Here is a 21518-nt window from a genome sequence, read left to right on the forward strand (position 1 = left end):
CCTCATCCTTGCTCAGCGTGTGACTGGGGCCTCATGCACTGCACGTTCATCTGATCCTCCTCTGCAGATGCAAGGAGTCATTTCCTCCCGAGCTCTGCCATGAACTCATCCCTGCGTTATCAGAATTCCTCTCCACAGTAACGAGGGTGGCGTCATCACACGTGAGCAGAAGAGGTAGATAAAATACACATGTAGATGAAGCCTGGCCAAAAGAACTCACCTGGGTACCTTTGCCAGATGTAGCTCATGGAGGGACAAGCTCATTTCTCATCGAACTTGTCAGCTGCTTTCCAATCGTCTTGCAGACTGCCTCACCGGCTCCGCCCCGCTCCCGCAATGAATGGAGCAGTTTTACTCCGGGAATGCCTTCCACCCGAGCAGCCGCCCGGGCTGAGCGCGGAGCTCAGCCCGTGGCAGCAGCGGCGGCAGCGCTGCTCAGAGTCGCGCAGTGACACAGCGCACGTGGCCTTGGGGAGCGCAGCGGGAGCTGCTCCAGGGCCGCCCGAATCCGACATCTCCCGGGTCCTTCCCTTTGTAGCCGGGCGTATTCAGGTATAATTTGCATGAGCTATATTATCTGTGTGACTGTACATGTCGGATTCCATAACCGGGTTGTCTGGTCCCAGCAGAGGAGCCAAGGACAGCCCAGCACCTGGCAAACGCAGCTGGAGAACAGCAGAGAGCTGGGACACCCACAGCTCGGTTTGGCTGTGCCGGGCATGCTGCAGGGATATCAGTTTGCAGAGCTTAGACTGGTCATCTGGCACTTCAAAAAGCTGGACATCCTGACAGCAGGCTGACTTGGACTTCTGTCAGAGGGGAGCACACACCTGGGACAAGCACTTTGCAGCCCAAGCTGCTGGTGTGGGCTGCAGTGTTGCAGACCAGATCTGTGTATGCCATGCAAAGTGCAGTGGTCTCCAAACAGCTCTCTCGTAATCCTACAAACCATCTGGGTTTACAGGGCTTGGTTTGAAGAAGGAAATGCTATTCTGCCATCAAACCTGCTGTACACAGTGCACCTCCTACCCCGGCCCTGCCTGCAGTGCTGCAGCTCAGCCAGAGACCCACTGGCCCTGCTCCCTGCAGGGCCAAAGACTCTGGGGTTTACTGGGTAAGACAAAAATTGCAAACAAGACAATAAAAACGAGTCATTAGAGGAGGTTATGGAGCATACAAGAGGCACTGCTCTGTCTGACCGAGGGTGCTTGATTGAACACAGCTTTTGAAAGAAACGTTTTCACGTGCCATACAATACTTTAGTCCTGTGCTGGGTTAATGCTTTAGCAGGAGGCAAAACATTCCTTCTTCTGCCTGCTCACATCTCTTGCAACACTAATCTCCAAGGAGAGTTGTTTGTTTTGAATCCCTGAGCTCTGTGGGCTCTTGACTGCTAAGCTGGCTCCTAGCTTTGGCAGCTCACAGTAGAAATCAGCGTCGTTAAACATTAATATCTGAGTGATGTTTCCTGATTAAATTTATTTATTGCAAGTTTTTGGACCTGGCTGATGGAGCAGCTTGTGTACATATCTAGAATCCATCAACTGTATCTATCCCTCTACATCTGGAAGGCTTTATGGAAGAGTTTTCACTGAATCATTTGACACAGTTTCTGGGGACAGGGATAAACCAGAGCGCTTACATTATCTGGGTTGACTTTGTGAACACTTTAGGGACAGTGTTTAAAACTTTGCATGTGTGTTAGAAGTACCAAGAGGTTCAATTTCTACTCCATGCTCCACCCTTGCAGGCACTGGGCTACCTCCACAGCCCTGCCAGACACAGAGCTCAGGGGCTCAGGGCACCAAGAGGCAGGGTGGCTTGGAGTCAGCGCTGTCCTTCTTGTCCGGCTGCCCAGCCTCAGGGGCTCTGCTCAGGGTTGGGCTGGTCCTCCTCACCTGGGCTGCTCCTGACAACGACCCATGGGCAGGAATCTCTTCCCAGGAAGAGAAGGCTCCTGAGCAGGAGGCACTGCTGGGGCTGCCACATCCAGCCCTGCACTGGGGGGACAGGGGTCTCTTCAGTTTCCATCTGGGATTTTAAAACTTTCAGTTGAATCCTTTGGTTGATTTTTTAAAATCTTCTCTAAATATTAGGTGTATCTTACAAGAATTCAGACCTTTGGTCTCCTTATAAGCATATATAGTTTCCAAGGTGAGCCTTTTTACCTGTTTTGAGGGAATGCCCAGGGCATTTTATCTTTTATCTGTGTATTATTTCCTGTTTAGTCAGTCCTTTAGATCACATGGGACAATACTCAGATGGCACAGATATTGATCTCTACTATGTTGTGGCTGTAGTTGAGCCTGAAGGAAATCACTCCAAAACATTCTGAATGGTGACTTTGGATAACACCTTAATCATTAATCTGGGCTGTTGTAAATGCCTTTCTTTGTTTTGAGAGTTATTGAGGGCATTAGATAAAGTTTGAACGGGCTTAGATTTATTTAGACAAAATGATGATGATATTCATATATAGACAGTGCAGGAAAAAGCAACAGTGTTTATGAGGCTCATCATCTTTCCTTATATCCTAACCCTAACCCTTCTCCCTCCCACAAAACATACGAGATTTGAAAGGAGATGAAAAATTTCTGTTTGAGGGTGACACTCTTACAATGGCACAAGGCTCACCTAATACCCTACACATACCCTATACTAGGGATGTGATGGATGTTAAAAAGAATGCTTCAATTGTGCAGACCTGGAAGAATAACTGCAATAGTGCTGGAGATCTGACAATCTCCTTCCTGCTCTTCTGCTTGTTTCCTTTCTGGCTGTGCAGCAAACAGCTTCTGTGTGCTCAAACCATCCTCAGGATTTCTGCACCCCGTGACTGGCAGTGAGTTTAGCTTTCTGGCAGTTTTCATCTCTGTGACTTTTCCCCCAGCTCAGAAATGGCTCTCATTAATTTCCTGACTTTTCTGAGGTCACACAACCCCTGAGAGCCAGGGCATCACCGCCAGTGCTGGTGGCTGTGCAGGGACTGAGCTCTGTGTTTGCACCCTGGGTTGAAAACTCTCAGCTTCCATCTGCTGCAGCAGGGCTCCACAGCTCAGCTTCCAGAACATGGGAATTCTGCTCTTCCCTCACTCTGAATAAGCAACTTTTCAGTTCAGGCATCTGAATAATCTTTATGGAGTCACTGGTATACGTGACTGCCTAAAGTTTTCTCTTCTGCATAAATACTTTGTTGCTCAGGGCCTAAATTGTGACTGAACATAAATGATTAAATGTGTGTTAATTCTCCATTTTTAGGCTTCGCAGCAAATAAGAAATTCCTCGAACTGTGCTCACATGAAAGCAGTTTATCTCAATATTTTAATTTTGAAATTCAAGCATCAAACACAGAAAAACCCACAAGGGTGAAAATAATTAGTGCTGTTTCTTACTGAACCATTCAGACTTTCTCTGTAATCCTTTTATTTAGGGTTTTAATGATGAATAAATTCTTATTGTAAATATTTAATCATGGAAAGTGGTTAAGCAGGACATGTGTGATGAACAGGTCTCACACAGATCTGCTGGTATGGCTGAAAACTTGCCATTCCTCCCACAGCAGCACCTGACATCCACCCTGGGGCAGCGCTGACACTGGATTCACGGGGTCTCAGACACTCCCCAGGTTCCTCCTGGTTTCACCCAGTAATTCCTGCACTGGCCCAGGAACTCCAGCACGACAGTTTATATTATGCCAATAACATGTAATTAATAACATTTCTACTATAACAGCACATGCTGCTACAGATGAGCTCAGACAAAGACCCAAACCCTTGTTGGGCTGCTAGGGCTCACACCTCGGGTGGCTTTCCCAGCATTCTGCTGCATCCCGTGCTCTACACTTGTGCAGTCTGAGAGCTCCGGGCAGCGCTGGCAGCCCCGGGCAGCGCTGAGAGCCCCGGGACAGCGCTGAGAGCCCCGGGACAGCGCTGAGAGCCCCGGGCAGCGCTGGCAGCCCCGGGACAGCGCTGAGAGCCCCGGGACAGCGCTGAGAGCCCCGGGCAGCGCTGAGAGCCCCGGGACAGCGCTGAGAGCCCCGGGACAGCGCTGGCAGCTCCCAGCCCCGGGACAGCGCTGAGAGCCCCGGACAGCGCTGAGAGCCCCGGGACAGCGCTGAGAGCCCCGGGGAGCGCTGAGAGCCCCGGGATAGCGCTGAGAGCCCCGGACAGCGCTGAGAGCCCCGGGCAGCGCTGAGAGCCCCGGGCAGCGCTGAGAGCCCCGGGACAGCGCTGAGAGCCCCGGACAGCGCTGAGAGCCCCGGGACAGCGCTGAGAGCCCCGGGACAGCGCTGAGAGCCCCGGGCAGCGCTGAGAGCCCCGGGACAGCGCTGAGAGCCCCGGGACAGCGCTGAGAGCCCCGGGACAGCGCTGGCAGCTCCCAGCCCCGGGACAGCGCTGAGAGCCCCGGGACAGCGCTGGCAGCCCCGGGCAGCGCTGAGAGCCCCGGACAGCGCTGGCAGCTCCCAGCCCCGTTGCCGGGTCGGTGTCCGGGGCTGCCGCTCTCCGGCTCCAGGACCGAGCCCGGTCACCGGCACCCCCGGCAGCCGCCGGCAGAGGGAGCCCCGCGCAGTCGCATCCCGGCAGTGATCCCGCAGAGATCCCAGCAGTGATCCCGCAGTGATCTCGCAGAGATCCCACAGCGATCCCGCAGAGATCCTGCAGAGATCCCGCAGAGATCCTGCAGAGATCCCAGCAGTGATCCCGCAGTGATCTCGCAGAGACCCCAGCAGTGATCCCACAGAGATCCCACAGAGACCCCACAGAGATCCCACAGCGATCCCGCAGAGATCCCGCAGTGATCCCGCAGAGACCCCAGCAGTGATCCTGCAGAGATCCCACAGAGATCCCACAGAGACCCCACAGTGACCCCGCAGAGACCCCGCAGTGATCCCGCAGTGATCCCGCAGAGATCCCACAGCGATCCCGCAGAGATCCCGCAGTGATCCCGCAGAGATCCCACAGAGATCCCGCAGTGATCTCAGCAGTGATCCCGCAGAGATCCCACAGCGATCCCGCAGAGACCCCACAGAGATCCCGCAGAGACCCCAGCAGTGATCCCGCAGAGACCCCACAGAGATCCCGCAGAGATCCCGCAGTGATCCCGCAGAGACCCCAGCAGTGATCCTGCAGAGATCCCGCAGAGATCCCACAGCGATCCCGCAGAGATCCCGCAGCGATCCCGCAGCGATCCCGCAGCGATCCCGGGGCCGGCCATCTGCTGGGTGGGAGCTGCTGTATTTCGGAGATCGCGGCAGCGCTGCTGAGCCGCGGCACTCGGGCCTGGCTGCAGCAGCCTTGGCAGCCGTCAGCCGCTCTCCGGGGAGGCTGTGACCTCCAGTGCGACCTCCGAGGGACGCAGGAACTGGCTACAGAAAATAGCAGGAAAAAGATTTGCTGCTCCCTGCAACTTCATTTAAATTGAGGACTCAGCAAAAGAACACTTAATAGATGTTTCTTGCCTCTGATGACTTAACCAAAGCTGACCCAGTGCAAAGGAAAAATGGACACATTCCGCTCCGTTTGCTACAGCCAGTAAAGATGCAGAATATTAAAAATAAAAAGAAGTTGTTAGAAAAATTACAAACCTATCATGAATATCTGAACATGACTTAAACCCACACAGGACTGTATTAAGCTCTTCAGACACAGTCTCTGCACAAGGACAGTGCAAACACCAGCTTAATTCTGTGCCAACATCCACTTTTATTTTTAAATGTATTCTACAATATACATGTGAAAAATAGAAGTGCTTGAATGGCACAAGCCAATTCAATTTGTTAAAAGGTCTGAAAAAAGGTTTTATTTAGATTTAAGATAAACAACTTCATAGTTCATAAAAAGACAATTTTCCTTTTGCTGTTTCTGTGTACTCATGCTTGTATGAAAGAATTGGATATCATAATATATGGCCATGTTAAAATGGAATGATAGCAAAAGCATGTTTTAAGGAACAGTAGCTCTAAAAATCATGCTTTGTGCTTGCAGTGGGATAACACTCCTGGACACTTTAAAATAAAATCTCAGTATCAAAACGATGTTAGAAATTACCTGCCTTTTTAAAAGCAGATGCTAAAAAGTAAGAGACTTGATTGTTTGGCTGTATCCTGCCACAGTTGTCTGCTCTGGGAAGAGCCAGGGCCGTCACAGCTACAGTCTGGTTTAGGAGGCAATGTGCACGTAAATTATTCAGCACTCTTAAATCTAAAAATCAATGCTCCAAGCTGTGTAATCCAGCTTAATGTAACAGTCAGAAAACCCATTTATGAGCAATTTTAGAAGAGGTTTTCCCACAAAACCTCAAGCTTGCAATAGTGACAGGAAACAAGAGATGGGAGGCTCTGCCCCTGCATGTTACGCACAGGTACCCACGTGCCATTCTGCAGGTGACAGCGGACACTTGCCTGCATCCTGACCTCCCCTCGCAGGGTAATGAACAAGGAGCTCTGCCAAACAGTGACAAAGTCTTTTACACTGCTCTTACTCCCTGGAGTAGCAGTAGTGCTGCAGCTGGAGCCCTCACACACCTCACAGTCTTTCAGAGGCCCAGGGGCTGCACCTCCACGAGCGATATATGTCGCAGCTGTGCACAAACAAACAGACACCAACAGTAAATTAATTTACATTCCCTCCAGCACCACGCACTCTATCAGGCCTTCAATAATTAATACTCCAGCTTATGATGTACCTTTCACCCCAAGATCTCAAAGCACTCTGCAGTGTGTGGGTATGGATTTTTATTTTGCTGGAATAAATCGGGTAGAGAAAAATTAACTGATTGACCAAGGTCATTCTGCGTTAACGTTTTATTTCTGCTCTAGCCTTTAACTGGATAGCTGCTGTGACCTTGGAAAACTGGAAGAAAACTGCATTTTAAAGCTAACAATATCAGGATAATCTCCCCTAAAGTGTACCATATGTTTGTGATTAGGCAAAAGAAAAAGCATCAGAAGAATTGCTGGTCGTGCGAGTGTTCGCAGTGTTCTCTAGAGTATAACAGCTGGGAATTTCAGTGGAGCCTGAGAGAAGTGGATGCAAATCTTCCCTCCATTTCAAGGAAAAATGGTTATTCAACATCCCTGGTCTCTGCTGGAAAATCGAGCTCAGTTATGCAGGAAAGTTTCTCAATTAGAAAAGCTAAGGTGACGAGGTGCTCAGGAACCAACACATTCTGCTCTGCCTGGCTCCATGCTCTGCACATGCATCTGCTCCTCCCACTGAGCTGTGCTCTCGCCAGCTCTGATTCCCCTACAGGAACTAACCTCAGCATTATCTCTTTTGGGCCTCTCTGGTAATTTTATCCCATCAGCACTCTCAAGATCACTAAGGGTGTGTGCTCTGGGCTACCCCATGGCACAGGCACATGCTGGGAGCTACCATGCTGCCCTCCTGCACAGCCCTGTGCTGCCACCAGCATCAGCCTGACTGTCCCAGGGTTCCAGCTGGGCTGTCATCCTCTTGTAATGAAGATAAACTTAACTAATTGCCAATGTATTCTCAAGGGGATAAGGATGTTGTCAGATTCTACTGTCTTTTCTTGTGGCCCTAAATTGATGCTGCGAAGTCACACCAGTCACAAACCCTGACCAGCAGCCCTCAGACAAGAGCTGTGGGCTGCAGCAAAGGAGCCTCTTGACTTGGCACAGAAAGAAAACAATCTTTTTTCTTCACAGCTCCCTCAGAAGTGAGTCAGTAGGCCTGACGAACAGAAAACACAAGTTGCCATAGAAACTCGCATGCCTTCCACCAGGCGGAGAAACAAATGTAGGCCAATATTTCTGCTTAGCTGGCTCCTGCTCTGGCTGCTCCTGCCCACTGCAGCCCAGGGCTCCATCAGCAACTTGCAGTTACTTTGCCCCCCAGCTGCACCAGACCCTTTCCCCACCTCGGGATGCACATGTGGGTCCCACAGGGACAGGGGCACCGCAGCCATGAGGCAGCACCAGGCTGTGGCTGGTGGGCCCCACGTGAGGACACCGACCACGGCAGCAATGGGGACAATCCTGGTGCCACAGCCCAAGCCTACCCCAAGCACCATCTTCCCCAGCCTTCTGCTGGGAGCCTGGCGGGGAGGGCTGGAGGAAGAGTGGCTTTGAAATGGAATGTTTGTGCTGGACTATTCCAGCCACTTTTGATTCAAATAAACTCCTGTTTCTCATCTGTGAAAGGGTGAGCCCTCTGGTCATCCATGTATGCAGAGCCCTCTGGGATGCTTGAAGAGCAGTGGTTACGTGCCATGTGCAATCTCTACTGAACCAGCCTTTGCTTTATTGTGTTTCCTGATCACATGCTATTCTTGGGCTTTACTTTAGTTGCACCACAGGGCAAGTTGATTTCATTATTCCCTTGCTTCTTTGCTTTTTGATTACATTTTTTTGTAGATTGCCCAGTGGCCTCATGGATATTCAGTGGGCTGTTATGCAGTAACTGGACCATAAATAAAACAAATCTAACTAGAGGAAGAAAGACCACTTCCACCCTACTTTTACTGTAATTTTTTGTGCCTCACTTCTAAGGGAAAAAAAAACCTAAACACAATAGACCTTTGAAACTGCGTTTGGGCACAGGCTAGTAAAAACCCAGTACCCAGCTTTGCCCACTGGAGAGCATCCTCCACCAGGCTCTTGGAGCCCAGGATAACACAGCCATGAGACAAGAGACAGCTGGGCCCATGCCAACCCAACATCCTGTGCCAAGCCCTGGTTCCATTGGGGCAGTTAAAGGAATGTGACCAAAATGACGGAGAAAGCCTTTTCCTCCAGAATAGAGCCCACAATCCAGACACCATCATGGAGAGGGTATTTGTCAGTTCAGCTCAGTGGTCTCCAGAAAATGTACAATCAGGTACATTTAATAATTTAATAATTTAAAGAGCTGATCGTGGATAATGAACAGGCTCTGTATCTTGACAGCTGGAGAGACAGGTGGTGGGTGGTAGCACCTCTCTTCTGGAAGGGCTTTTGGTTTGAGGGCAGAAGGGAGCATCTCAGTTTGTAAGTGATCTGTGTTGTTTGGGCAGTGATGTGACTGTTGGATTTAGTATAATTTCAGGTCTCTCCAGGTAAAGGGAGTTTAATGCAATTGTCTACTGATTGTGAATGAAGATATACCCATAACACCCAAATTCCTACAGTACATTTACTTTAAAACATCTTAGCAGGAAAAGGTTCCTTTTCACTGTAAAATATTGAGTGAAAGAAAAATGAAGAACAAATTGAACTGTTTTACTCTTTAGAAAATAGCTAAAGAGGGTGGTCCAGCCATACTTCTCCCAAGCTGCTGGACTCCAGCAGCCCCCCATGCCCAGTAGCCCGTCACACCTAGGCAGCCCCTCAGTGCTGCCAGGGCTTCTGCAGAGCTCCAGAGGGCACAAGGAACCTGCTTCCAGAGTGCCACCTGGCCTTATTCCTGGATGTGCTGTGGCCTCAAGGCCACACCTTTCTCTGTTTACCCTCACACCCCTTGTTTGAGGCTGTTTGGTTTTCTCTACCTTGAAAGCTTGTTCTCTATGACAAGATCTGCCTGTTTCAATGGTGACACTAATGTCCTCCATGTTTTTTATAGTTCCTGTAACATAGCTAGCTAATAATCACTGAGTTTATTTTAGATACCTGCTTTGGGAGAGCACAAGTCAGTAAGACTTATTTTACAGCTAAGAATCACTTCATGGGTTTAATGAAAATAGAACAAAAGTCAAGATAAACTTTGCGATGTTTTCACAGGGGAAGTGAGAGTCTAATTCTGTGGCTGCCACTGCTGGATTCAGTATGTGGGGCACTTCCCACTGGGAAGGAATGAGTAAGATAGTGTAGAGTTAAAAAAAAAGAAAAGTCCTAAACTCACTAGAAAACGAGAACTTGAGACTGTGCTACAACTCAACAATAATTTCTAGAAGGTCAAAAACTGGAAAACACCAAACCTGACTCTGCAAACAGGATCACTTGGTGAGCTGCTCCCACTGCTCACGTCAAGAGGCAACTCACAACTACCTTCAGTCCCTTGTGTGTTGGCTGGAGCCCTGCTGACACTCAGCCTTAGAAACAAAGTTTGCCCACTGGAAAGTATCTAAAAACCTTTACAAATATGTAAATCATGCAGAATTACAACTGATAAATCCTTCATTTAGAAGGAAAGCAAATCCTTCTCTTTGCGGATCTAAAATGCAGGTGGAAGGTGATCCCTGAGAGCGTTGGCTCCAGCTGAGCAGAGCCAGGACTGTGACCTCGAGCGCAGGGGCAGTGCTAAAGCCAAGGCTGTGCCCATTCCCGAAGCTGAGGCAGATCTTGATTATTTCACTGCTTCCCACTATGCCCCAAGAAAAAAGAAATTTAAGGAAAGAAGTGAGCATCCTCTCTCCATCTCGATCTCTCTGCTTACAACATTGTATTACTTCTCACTGAAATAATCTATGAAGGGTCAAACATTTATGTTTGATTAGAAGATTTCAGTTTTTGTAGGAGCAGATGTAGAAAGCATCAGTATTCACACACTGGATTTGTGCCTACTTGAAAGGAACAGCCTAAAAGAACCACAGAAATTTTCTGTTCAGGAATAAGTAGCAGATAACCAACTTCCCAGTAGGTTGAATTTAAATGTTTCTCTCCACACTGAAGTTACCAGAGCTCCCTTGTACAGAGCTTTACATGTTGAAAGGAAGGGAGTTAATTGGTGAGTGATCAAAGATTTCTGCCTGGTAATTTACAATCATTCCAGGGCAGGATTCCTGTGGAGAGGAAAAGCAGGCATCAGTAGGATGCTAAATGATGAAAGACTCCTATGGAGGCAGTTATCTATTCACCCAAATCTCCTGTTAAAATGCAGCAATCTCCTAAGAATTATAAATTTGCTTTTCTGCAGAGGAGCCCCAGGGTCAGCACTGTACATCCTTCATACCACAGAAATGGAGAGTAACAAAGACTTCTCCCTCCTTTCTGCTCATCCAATGCTATCTATCGTGTCTCCTTTCCATGCCTGGGTTTTTGAGCCCCCCTGCTTGCCAGTACCAGGTGAGTGATTTTAATAGCACAAGTTGCATGAGTGAAACTACTTGCATATAGCAACCTGCAAAGAACCACCACTGCCATCAGAGCACTCCCATCCCTAGACACATACTGCTTTGGTCACCAGCCTCCACAAGGATGGAAACACTTCTCCTTGGAAAGTACTTGGTGATTTTAATCCTGCTGATGTGCATGACTGACGCAGTTACTTTGACAACAACAAAACTAACGAAGATTGGTAATTAACCAAAATTCTTCACACTTGAAAGATCAGATAAGCAGTGCAGATACCAGTGTCCCTTGCTGGAAGGTGATTTCCCCCCGGCCAGGCTGACTGGTGCTCCCACGTCAAATGGAGGGAGAGGAGGGGAGGCTGCTGCCAGCTGGTGAGCTGCGGGATTCAGTGGGGGCTCTGGGCAATTCTGCAGGCCTGACCCCAAGGGTGAGCTTTTTCCCATTCCACTGGGGACAAAATGTGATAGACGGCATCTTCACAGCTCTAACTGTGGCTCCACATGTACATCTGTACGTCAGGGAGAGCAGCAGTGCTGCCTCCCTGGGGCGCAGTGAGCGGTGTCCCGCGAGCACGGCCGGCGGAGCCCCGCTTCACTCAGCTGATGGAACCTCTGTGCACAGAGCCACCTCTGCTCGCTGGGCTGTCACTCCTCCTGATTCCCCACACAGGGACCTGCCCGTGCTCAGAGCCCTGAGCATCCCAAACCTGGGTCTTCCTGCATGGCCCCCCTGCACGGCCAGGCTCTGCTCTCTATTCCCACACCATGCTGAAAGCAGATGTCACATCTGCTGCACATCTGCTGGATTTAACTCTCTGTGTTTTGTGTACCAAATTGTCTTTCTGCTATTAAGAATTGAAACGGAATGGTTTATTCAACTGGAAGGTGTGCTGTGCTAGTGATTTCAACTGCTTTTAATAACCCTTGATAATTTTTTCTCTCACTTTCTCCCGATTTGAAAGCTCAATTAATTTTGAGCTACAACTCTGTCTATCATTTCAACCACATGTGGCAGAGTGAGAACTCATGCAAGAAAATGGTTAATTTTTGGTATCTTCTGCTGCCTAATGACAGGTGTGCTGTCCTAAATAATTAGCTTTCAAAAAGGGATCCTCTTAACCCTTCTCTGAAACTGGGTAGTGATCTCAGTTTTACTTCATTAAGCTCTTGACAGCTCAGTGTACTCACATCTGTTACTGTTTGGTACTTTGATTCCAAGAACACAAATTGCTTCAAGAACTGGCAACAAATTCATTCAGGCTCATGATGCAGATCAAACTCCATCTGTTTACTAATCAAAAGCCATATTTTAATCGTAGTACAGCAGTGGTATCAGCAATATCCCAACTTAGACCTTTTCTTTGCCCTAAACATGATAGGTAGAACTCTTCCTGCATTTATTTGAATTGGATGTTTAAATGCATCCAAGGATTCTGGAATCTGATATTCCAGCCCTTGCCTACAGGATTTGAACAATCTCCTTGCCCTGAACAATGTTATCAGACATTTTGTACCTACAGGCTGAACCTGAAAGTCTGTTACATCAGCCACTTTTGATATTATTAAAATTAGAATAAGAGAGGAAAACAATGTGATGAATCAAATTTTAACTTGAGTATCCAATTATTTGTTTTATGGACTAAAATTCTTTGCCTGCCCCAGCCATGATAAAGCTGACTAATGTCTATGAAAGTTTGCCTGTGCTCAGGTGTCTAGGAGGGGTTAACTGAGGAGCTGCATCTTCATCGTTCCCAAAACTCGGAGAAATGCCCATGCTGTATCTGGGCAAAGCCCACAGGCTCCAGCAACATGACATCCCCACAGCCCTGGCTGTGCCACGGGCTGGGCCTGGGCCTTGGCAAAGGAGCTGCTGCCTCGGACCCTGCTTGGGGGCAGAGCAGGGAGAACAGTCCTGCCGAACGGACACCGACACCGGCAGGTGAGCTGCTCTCGGGAGAAGCCCAGGAAAGGCCAGGGACCAGGCTCTCAGCTCTGCCTCACATGGGGAAGAGAATGCAGATCAACCACTGAGTATTTCCATGAGCAAATCTGTCAACTGAGCTCCTGCAGCTTGTGGTGCTGGCAGGAGTCCTGTTAAAGCTTCTCCAGAGCTCTCTGGGTGTAAAGAATTGCAGCAGTGAAGCCATCAGTGAATTCCTGCCCCAGTGAAAATCCAAGAAGTTTTGATGCTAATTACAGATTTCATCCATTATTTTCTCTACTATATGGTAAGTCAATGAAATTTAGTTTATTCCTACCTGGAAAGAAATGCCTAAGGGATTCTACAAGCTGGTTAACCCATGACCGCTACACTAAGGCTCCAAAACAAATGTAGCCCATTTGCTCAGGGATGACAGATTAATAAATTGTTCCACCTCATTATCCCTGTAATTCTTGATGGCATCGCTTGGAGGAAGTCTGGCAAATTACATCGGCCAAAGGTCAGCACCCCTTTTTCAAAAATAAGATAGTAAACATTAATACATAAATGATTCAGTGGACCTATGAAAAGGCAGTATAAGTCCTAGGTCAGGCTCAAACCCTGGTTACCAGTGTAAGGACAGAGCCCATGCTGTGGAGCCCTGTGCTGGGCACAGGGAGTGGCAGCTGAAGCAGCTGTGACCACGTTTCTGACTCCTCTTGCTGGTGCTGTCCCATGCCCCGCCTGCCCCAGGTTGGTGGCCGGGGTGCAGGTTCTGCTCCTGGGCTGCCCCAGAGCCACAACACCAACAGGCTGGCTCCCAAGTCCTTCCTCTGGTTGGAACATCAATCCAAAATATTAGAGAGGCTGAACAGGAGCTTAGATAGAGTTCTGCAATTCCAAAGCCATGAATCAGGATGAGGACTCTCTCGAGCCAAAGTTTAAAGTAGTGCCTCATTTTAAGCTTCTGTGCTTTGCAATGTCCCTAATAATCTTCAAGCCTGCAGGGACAGATTTGCAAGTTTCTGTCAACAACTTCAAAAATGAATAGAATATTTAAAGTAACAAAACTCATGCCTGTATGAGTGAATGAAAAAGTGAGTATCATGGAAGCTGTGATGAAATTGTGAGACCTGGAAGCTATGAAATACAACTTTTAATATACAAAGATGAGGCCAGCTATAAACATGAAGAGGTTTACATATTGATTAGTCTTGGCAGGGAAGCTCATAAAACCAGAAGGAAATAGGAAGAAAGCTGTGGCTCAAAATAATTCCTCTTGATGGTGGCAGTCGTGCATTTTCTAAGTAAACATGTGTAAACTTAGTGGATAATGTGTAGACTAGAGCAGGCCAGAGAAAACTACATAATTAAGCAAAAATACTCCTTTTAGGAATTGCTTCTATGTTTGTGGATATAGGTGAAGATCTGCTAAACTGTAGAGTGGACAATTTGAAAAGGATTGTGAAGAGAGCTGAGGACCACAGTGCGAACAGAGCAGGGCAGCCAGATCCTGAGCAGCACAGGGGCTTTCAGGCCAGCATTATGCATAGAAATACAAAAGCCTTTTGCTTTCAGAGGAACAAATAAAAATCACACAAACACACAAATCAAGACTGTCTCATGTGCTAAGCCTGACAAGAAACAAAAAATAATCCTAAACCAGCCAAAAACAGCATGTGAGGAATTCCCCTTACCAAGGGAAACCATACTGGTGAAGTGGGGCAGAGGTCTAGGATGCTCTGATGGGTATAAAAAAAGAAAGAAAATACTAAAAAGGAGAGTTTATTTAGATTAAAAAAATCACTGAAAACTCCCTGTCAGCATATAAACCAAAGCTGTTGCTTGTCATGCACACACTGAGATCTGTGAACTCAGACAGCTGAGGCAGGAGCTTTGCTCTCCCAGTGTCCCAACAGAGTTCAGACACAGGGAATCTGGTCCTGCCTGCGTAGGCAGCATTGCTTGTGGATGGAACTGCCAGGGCGACTGCAGCAGCCTAGTACACAGTTATAGTCTGGTTTGCTATTACAGAATGGATGAAGTAGATAGAAAATTAAAAGTTCCTGTGAGTAAAGACGCCAAGCAGAAACAAACATGAATTTTGTTTGGCAGCAAACAGCAAACACTCTGTCAATAAAGCACCTGGCATTTAAAATGTTGATGTTTGTATCTTTCTCTCTGAATATTTTAAGCATGGAGAACTGCTTTGGAGAAAGGATTATACTAGGGAAGGAACTATAACCATCAGCCTCAGCCATGTTAGAGATTAATTTGTAATGTCACTTCACTGAAAAATTACTCATATTTCACTTCTCTTTTTCCAGAGGTCTTTAATTCTCCCTCTGCAAAGGAATTCTATTTTTGCTGTTCAGTTGCATTTCAACCATTCATTCAGTCTCAGCTCTATATAAATGTATGGATCCTTGTTTCAGTTTCCCTTGCTCAGCTTTTGCTTCATGAAGAGATAAGCTGTGTGCCAAGGTCACAACTGATTAATCTTGACCTGTGAACCTTGAAGAATAAAGTCTTACTATAAATGTATTACTCTATATAGTAAAAGCAAATGTACTTTGTATCCATGACAAATAATGAACTAATTTTTCCTGGCTTTACTCTTCAGTTGCGAATTAAGTACTTAAATACAAGATATATTAATTCTTATGTTAAATGATGCGCCTACAAAAAGAGTGAAATCCTTTGGCCTTTGAGCAGGTGTGATGAAGGCATCTTCTCATCAGGTATTTTGGGAATGGATGCTTTGTCAATGCTTTTGGGGGTACTTGAGAAGGAGCTGCCACAGCCACACTGCACCCCTGTGATACAGACACTATTTACAAATGCATGTGTTTAAGGCATCCAGTGATATTGTGGCAATATTTCTGTATTACTGGTACTATGAATATTTTAACAGATATTTCTGATATATTTGTTAGAAATTTGGCCACAAGACAGAGGCAAGTGGAATTATTTTAAAAGAAAAATGTTCGCTAAATGGAGACTGTTATGCAAATTCAGTTATACAGTCAATAAAAACAAATAGATAAAACCAAAACTTTGAGGGGAAACCAACAAAAAAGACCATCTATATTCAGATCAGCCTTACGAAGCATATTTCTGATTGTGTGTGTAGTTCACTGGCAGGCTCTTAGAAGAAAATGAAGCATAGTGTAGAACAGTCCTCATAGCAGTGGCACTTTTACATTAATCAGGAGACAGCAAAGTCAAAACAAATTTACCAAGCACTTCTTGTTACTGCAACCTGGACATCTCCAGTTTGTGACAATGAAATTAGCTGTGCTCAATGGACACTGTGGAATCATTTCCACAGTACATTAGGGTGGGCTCACATGGGTGTTTGCAGCAGGTGATTCCATATTGCTCACAGATCTGAGGCACTTTGCAAGCAAAAATATGATAAATCTATTTTTATCTTTAATCATTCATTTGGAAGCACTGACAGGCACATTAGGGATTCCTGTCTAAAATTAGCTCTGCTCATGCTGGAAGCAACCATTTATTCTATCAAGCTATTTTGTACACTTAATGTCAGAAGACTTCTGGGAGCTGTTCCTGGTTTTGTGTGATCTTTCTCTGAAATACCCGAGTTTGTTCCTGGAATGTGGCATTGCTGTTGTAATTACCATCCTAAAGCTCTATGAATTCTTTGTCATTAATATCTCTGTTAACTGTCAGACCACAAACAAAACACAAATGTCTCTCTGGAAGCTGAGCAGTAAGAGAGGAAGATGGCTGCAGTTTGCCATCAGGAGAGGCACAGCAGCCATCCCAAAGAGCAGTGCATGATCCTCCACCTGGACATGCCCGTGGCCCAGGGGTCTGACTGCACAATGGTGGCTCCAGGGGCTGCCTTTGGGACCAAGGCCAGTAACAAATAACATCTCAGGAATAAACAAACGTTCTGATCTGCATTCACATACCCTGATCAGATGCATTAGGGGCACAGAGAAATGCCAGCCCTGTTTATGACACTGCATTACCAGCTCTAGTTACCTTTTCTGTTGCTGTTTTTTTTTTTTTTTTTTTTTTTCCCTTGTAAAGGTTTTGGCGGACTCAGGAGCACACAAAACAATATTCTACATCTTGGATAACTGCTGCTGCAGCCCTGTTCCCCAGTGCCCAGGCAGCTCTCAGAACACCCATCAGCTTTGGTCACGCCCGAAGCGCTTACAGACGCAGCGAGACTTGTTTGCAGAGATAAAAGGAAGTTTTTAAACGAGGAGTCAATCTATGCTTAAAGCCACCACCACCATAGGAAAACTCACAATTCCTCTTGTAGACACAGCAGCTCTTCCCAAGAGAACAAGTGGGAAGGTGGAATGGGTTTGGCTGTCACACAAGTCTTGAGAATGGCATATTACATATTCACTCTACAGTCTATGTGATATAAGTCACCATGACTGATCCCTTCGGCCGCTCCATTGGCAGCAATTGTTCCCGTGGTTGGGTCGCTCAGCCACTGGATGTCACTGTTAGTCTGAGCACATAAACGCAAACGGCATTTGTTTGGCATTAGAAAATGTTTAGAGACATGAAATGATGTCTTTAAACAGCATCAGGATGAAACCCAGTGCCCTGCAGAGGGATCATCTCTTTAGATGCTGAAAGCATTTGCTTAGGTCTCACACTTGTGACAAGTTGATCGTGTAAGAAGTGCCTGATTTAAAAAGGGTTCTTTTCTCTCTCGGTGACTCATTTATGAAGCTGACAGCAGCTTGTGTGTTCTCAGTTCCACTCGTCTCCTGGCAGTACACTCGCGTCCTGAGCCATTCGGTGGCTCCCAGGCAGAAGCGGCGCGCAGAGCCCGGCTCCTGCCGGGCGCTCCCGGGCCAGCCCTGGCCGCGGTTTCCCGGGATGAAGAGCCCATCCTGGCCCGGCTCCGTGTCTCCCTCAAATGGACAGCCCGGCAAAGCGTTCCGGAGTCAGCTGCCTCGAGCAGACACCTTGAGAGCTTCATTTCCAAGTCTGGTTCTCTCTGCTTAAATTGTCCAGAGTCCCAGTGACACAAAACATTCAAAACAGGAGCTGTCATGATACTCTGTTGAGTTAGGAGCGGTGAAAGGGAAACTTATTATTTTTCTCCTAAAATCTTCAAGTATCAAATAGCGAAGTACCAAGTTGAGATAATCTCATGTTCTTCTTTGCAGGGTTAAAGCCAGAAGAATCATTTCTCCAAAGGGCTAGAAAAGATGCTCTGGCCAAGTGACTGTAGGGTGTGAGCACAACCTGCCAGAACGAGCATAACATCAGGGAACAAGTACAAGGTAACTGAGAATCCATCCTTGGAGAAGGCAAAGAGTGTAAAATGAACATGGAAAATCCAGAAAATAATATAATAGAAGCAATCCTGATAATAAACAATCCAACTACACGTTCAATGCTCCTTGTGCTGCAGGAAAGACTCAGCACCCAGGAATCCCCTCACAGTCCCGAGCAGTCGATGGCCCCTCTGCTAAGCCTGACGTGCTCAGTATTGTCATGACACTGTGTGAGCCACGGCTGGCTGCACCTGACAGTCGCTGACAGAGAACAAGAACAGGCCTCCTTCTAAGAGAAGTATTTGAAGAAAAGTCATTTGAAGCAATTTTACAAAAAAGGATGACTGATTTGTTTTACAATTATTTGAAATAATTATTTTAAATAATGACATTGCTCTGAACCAATACTGTAATTTTAACACAGATATAATCACTGTAAATGACATTAAGAGCTTTTCTACAGACAAATTGCATTGCTCTGGTTATAATGGGATTGTTGAAGTTCAGCAAATCCCCAAATCCAGGTATGGCTGAAATCACATAAAAGGAAGGGAAAGAAGTATACCAAACCCCTCAGCCTTTTTGGGCTTACATTGACATGGTCTTTTCAGTCAAAAAAAACCCTAACTAACCAAAAGGATTGAATTGGAACAGAATCAAGTGATACACCATCCTGAAACATGGAACTGTGATGGCTGAATTTTTCATACATTTAAATTTGAACAGAACTAGAAGTCCTGGCTGATGAAGTTAATAGTGAAATTCCCCCTTAAGTGGGAACAGCAGACAGTTCAGAGCAATAACTACCTGTACCAGGTTCTCTCTCCAAAGCTGAAAATTAGAAATGAAAAGTGACCTAAATATTCAAAAATTGCTAAGTGACTGTTAGTGAGTCTATTTTTGAGTGGGTAACTGCAGACTCCTTAAAGAAACTTGATCACCAGAGATGAAGCTTTAGCACAGCAGCACCTTTTAATGGATTTCAGTTTGAGGCACATCTAATCACTAATCACTTCAGTGAAAAATTGGGTCAGAGTTAGCCCCATCTTCCCCAAAGTGCTGCAAAAGTACATTTAAGTGTATATATATTTATATATAATTTTGTATTCCGCTCAGAAGAGATGGCAAAGTATAGTGCTGAAATCCTTTTGGATGATATTCACTAAAGGACAGCAATAAAAACACCATCCACAAGGCCTTTTTTGCTAAGTCCTCTTTCAGCCCTGTTCTCAATAGATAATAAAATCTGTATTTATTAGTCCAAAACCCCTCTACAATTCCTGATGCACTAGGCAGAGACAGTGATATTTTGTACCTAGTAATTAGTATGTGCAACATGAAGTAAGCAAATGCATTGATATGTTATTTATACCTGCACAGACCTGTAAATAAGAAGTAAATAATAAGATTTGGATAAATAAAGGTGTGTTATTTCCCACTAATATTTCTGAACTGCTTAATTGTGTGCTACCATAAGTTCATATTTTTGGCTTAAGGACAAAGTGGACAGCCCCTGGGTCAGCTCGGTTTGGCGGGCAGTGCTGGCCATGGAGCCGTGGAGCACGAGCTGTGCCCTTGTGCTGCTTAAGCAGCAGCCTGTTAGGGTTCCATTTTCAGATGCTGTTCATCACTAATGCCTAAAGGTGACATGCTCACTAAACAGTCCTGCTGCAAACAACACCAGATAAGACACAAAGACATATTGGATTACCCAGTCCACGTCTCCAAATGCAACAGAAATGAATGCCAAACGCTGTGGGGTTTGTCCCTTGCAACATGCAGCAGCCTTTCCATTATGCATTGCCTGATCCTTTGCCAGATTTCTTCAGGAAAACCAAGTGCTAGGATGAATGGGAAGAGCTTGTCTGGAGGTCACACTGTGGGAGCTGGGAAGGAGGAGGCTGCTGTTCCATTCCTCACTTGCCCTAATGCCCTACCTGGCCCTTCCTTCCTTGTTCTAACCAGCTGTCAGACAGGGAAGCTTCCTGCCCATGCAAGTCTTACAGGTAACAGTGATATCACTGTTACTATATTTATTAACTAATCTTAATGCTATAAGTAAATCCAGGACCCCAAAAATGTATTGGTATTTCCCAGATGATAAGAGCTATTAAAATGTTGAGGATTTCTGCAGCAGAAACCGTTGGGTGCCAAGAAGCCATTCTGCAGTGGAGGAGAGCTGTTACAAATAACTGCTGTTACAAATAATAGCATCCTAATTCCCAGTGCAAATATGTTGGTAACAGCTCTACAGACAGTTGGGCTGGGGGAACACTGAAGCAAACCCAACTATATGAGTTTAATTTCCTTTTGGTTTGAAATTACTCTTTACAGTGCCACTACACAAGTCCACGTGTTGGCTTTGAGCTGCCAGCTCCTCAGGGCAAGGTTTAAATTAAGTACTCTTCTGCTTTTCTCTTTCTTTTTTTAAATCAGGAAACTATTTATATTCATTTCAAGCTTTGTAATCTGCTCCAACCTACTGTTCCAAAATAACAAACGAAAGAATACCCAAAGCTAAATGTTGACTCTTCATCCCCTTTCCCAGCCTCCTATTTAATCAGCCTTGTGGCATATTGAAAAACAGAGCATTTAGTTCCACTTCATTATTACGGGAGTAAAAAAAATCTTACAGTTAGGCTTAAGGCACTCAAATACCTAAAGCCATATCCTAATCTGCACAGCACATGGGTGCAAAATAGACAAGCAATTTTTGTTTCCTTGGGGCAACACTATTCATGGTGTCTGGCAGGGGCTCTCTGTGTTTCATCAACTCTTTCTGAGCACACTGCCAGGCGTGGCCGTCAGCTAGTGGGGCAACAGAGGGACTGGAGCAAGGAAAGTTGAAATTAGAAATACACTGAGGTTAACATCTAGTGTACACTGAAGTTAGTATGAATCTAGCAGTGCTGTAGTGAAAGCCACCTGCAATCAAGCACAGTTTTACCCTTCATATGTCTTGCAAAATCCTCGCTATTGCCTAACCAAGGGCCTGCCCACAGCACAAGTTGGGATCACTGACGAAGAGAAGGCCAGGAGAGAGGGGTTATTTAAACCTGGAAAAGACTCATCCTCTTGTGGTAAAACTCCCCACAAAACTCTGTGGTGTCGTAGACATTTAGGAACAGGATTCCATGATCCCTGGGATGGCAGCTGACTTGATGACAGCTCAATTACAGACAGTCATTCCAATTGTCTGGTCCTTCAGCAGGTTCTCAGCTGGCATCCAAAAAGGTCATTGATAAACAAGCCCCATATTACATTAATGACAAGGTGATAATATCTTTGAAGAGAATATAATTTGTGTT

Source organism: Lonchura striata, chromosome 20 (genome assembly GCF_046129695.1).
Source record: "Lonchura striata isolate bLonStr1 chromosome 20, bLonStr1.mat, whole genome shotgun sequence".
In the NCBI taxonomy this organism is placed as follows: Eukaryota; Metazoa; Chordata; class Aves; order Passeriformes; family Estrildidae; genus Lonchura; species Lonchura striata.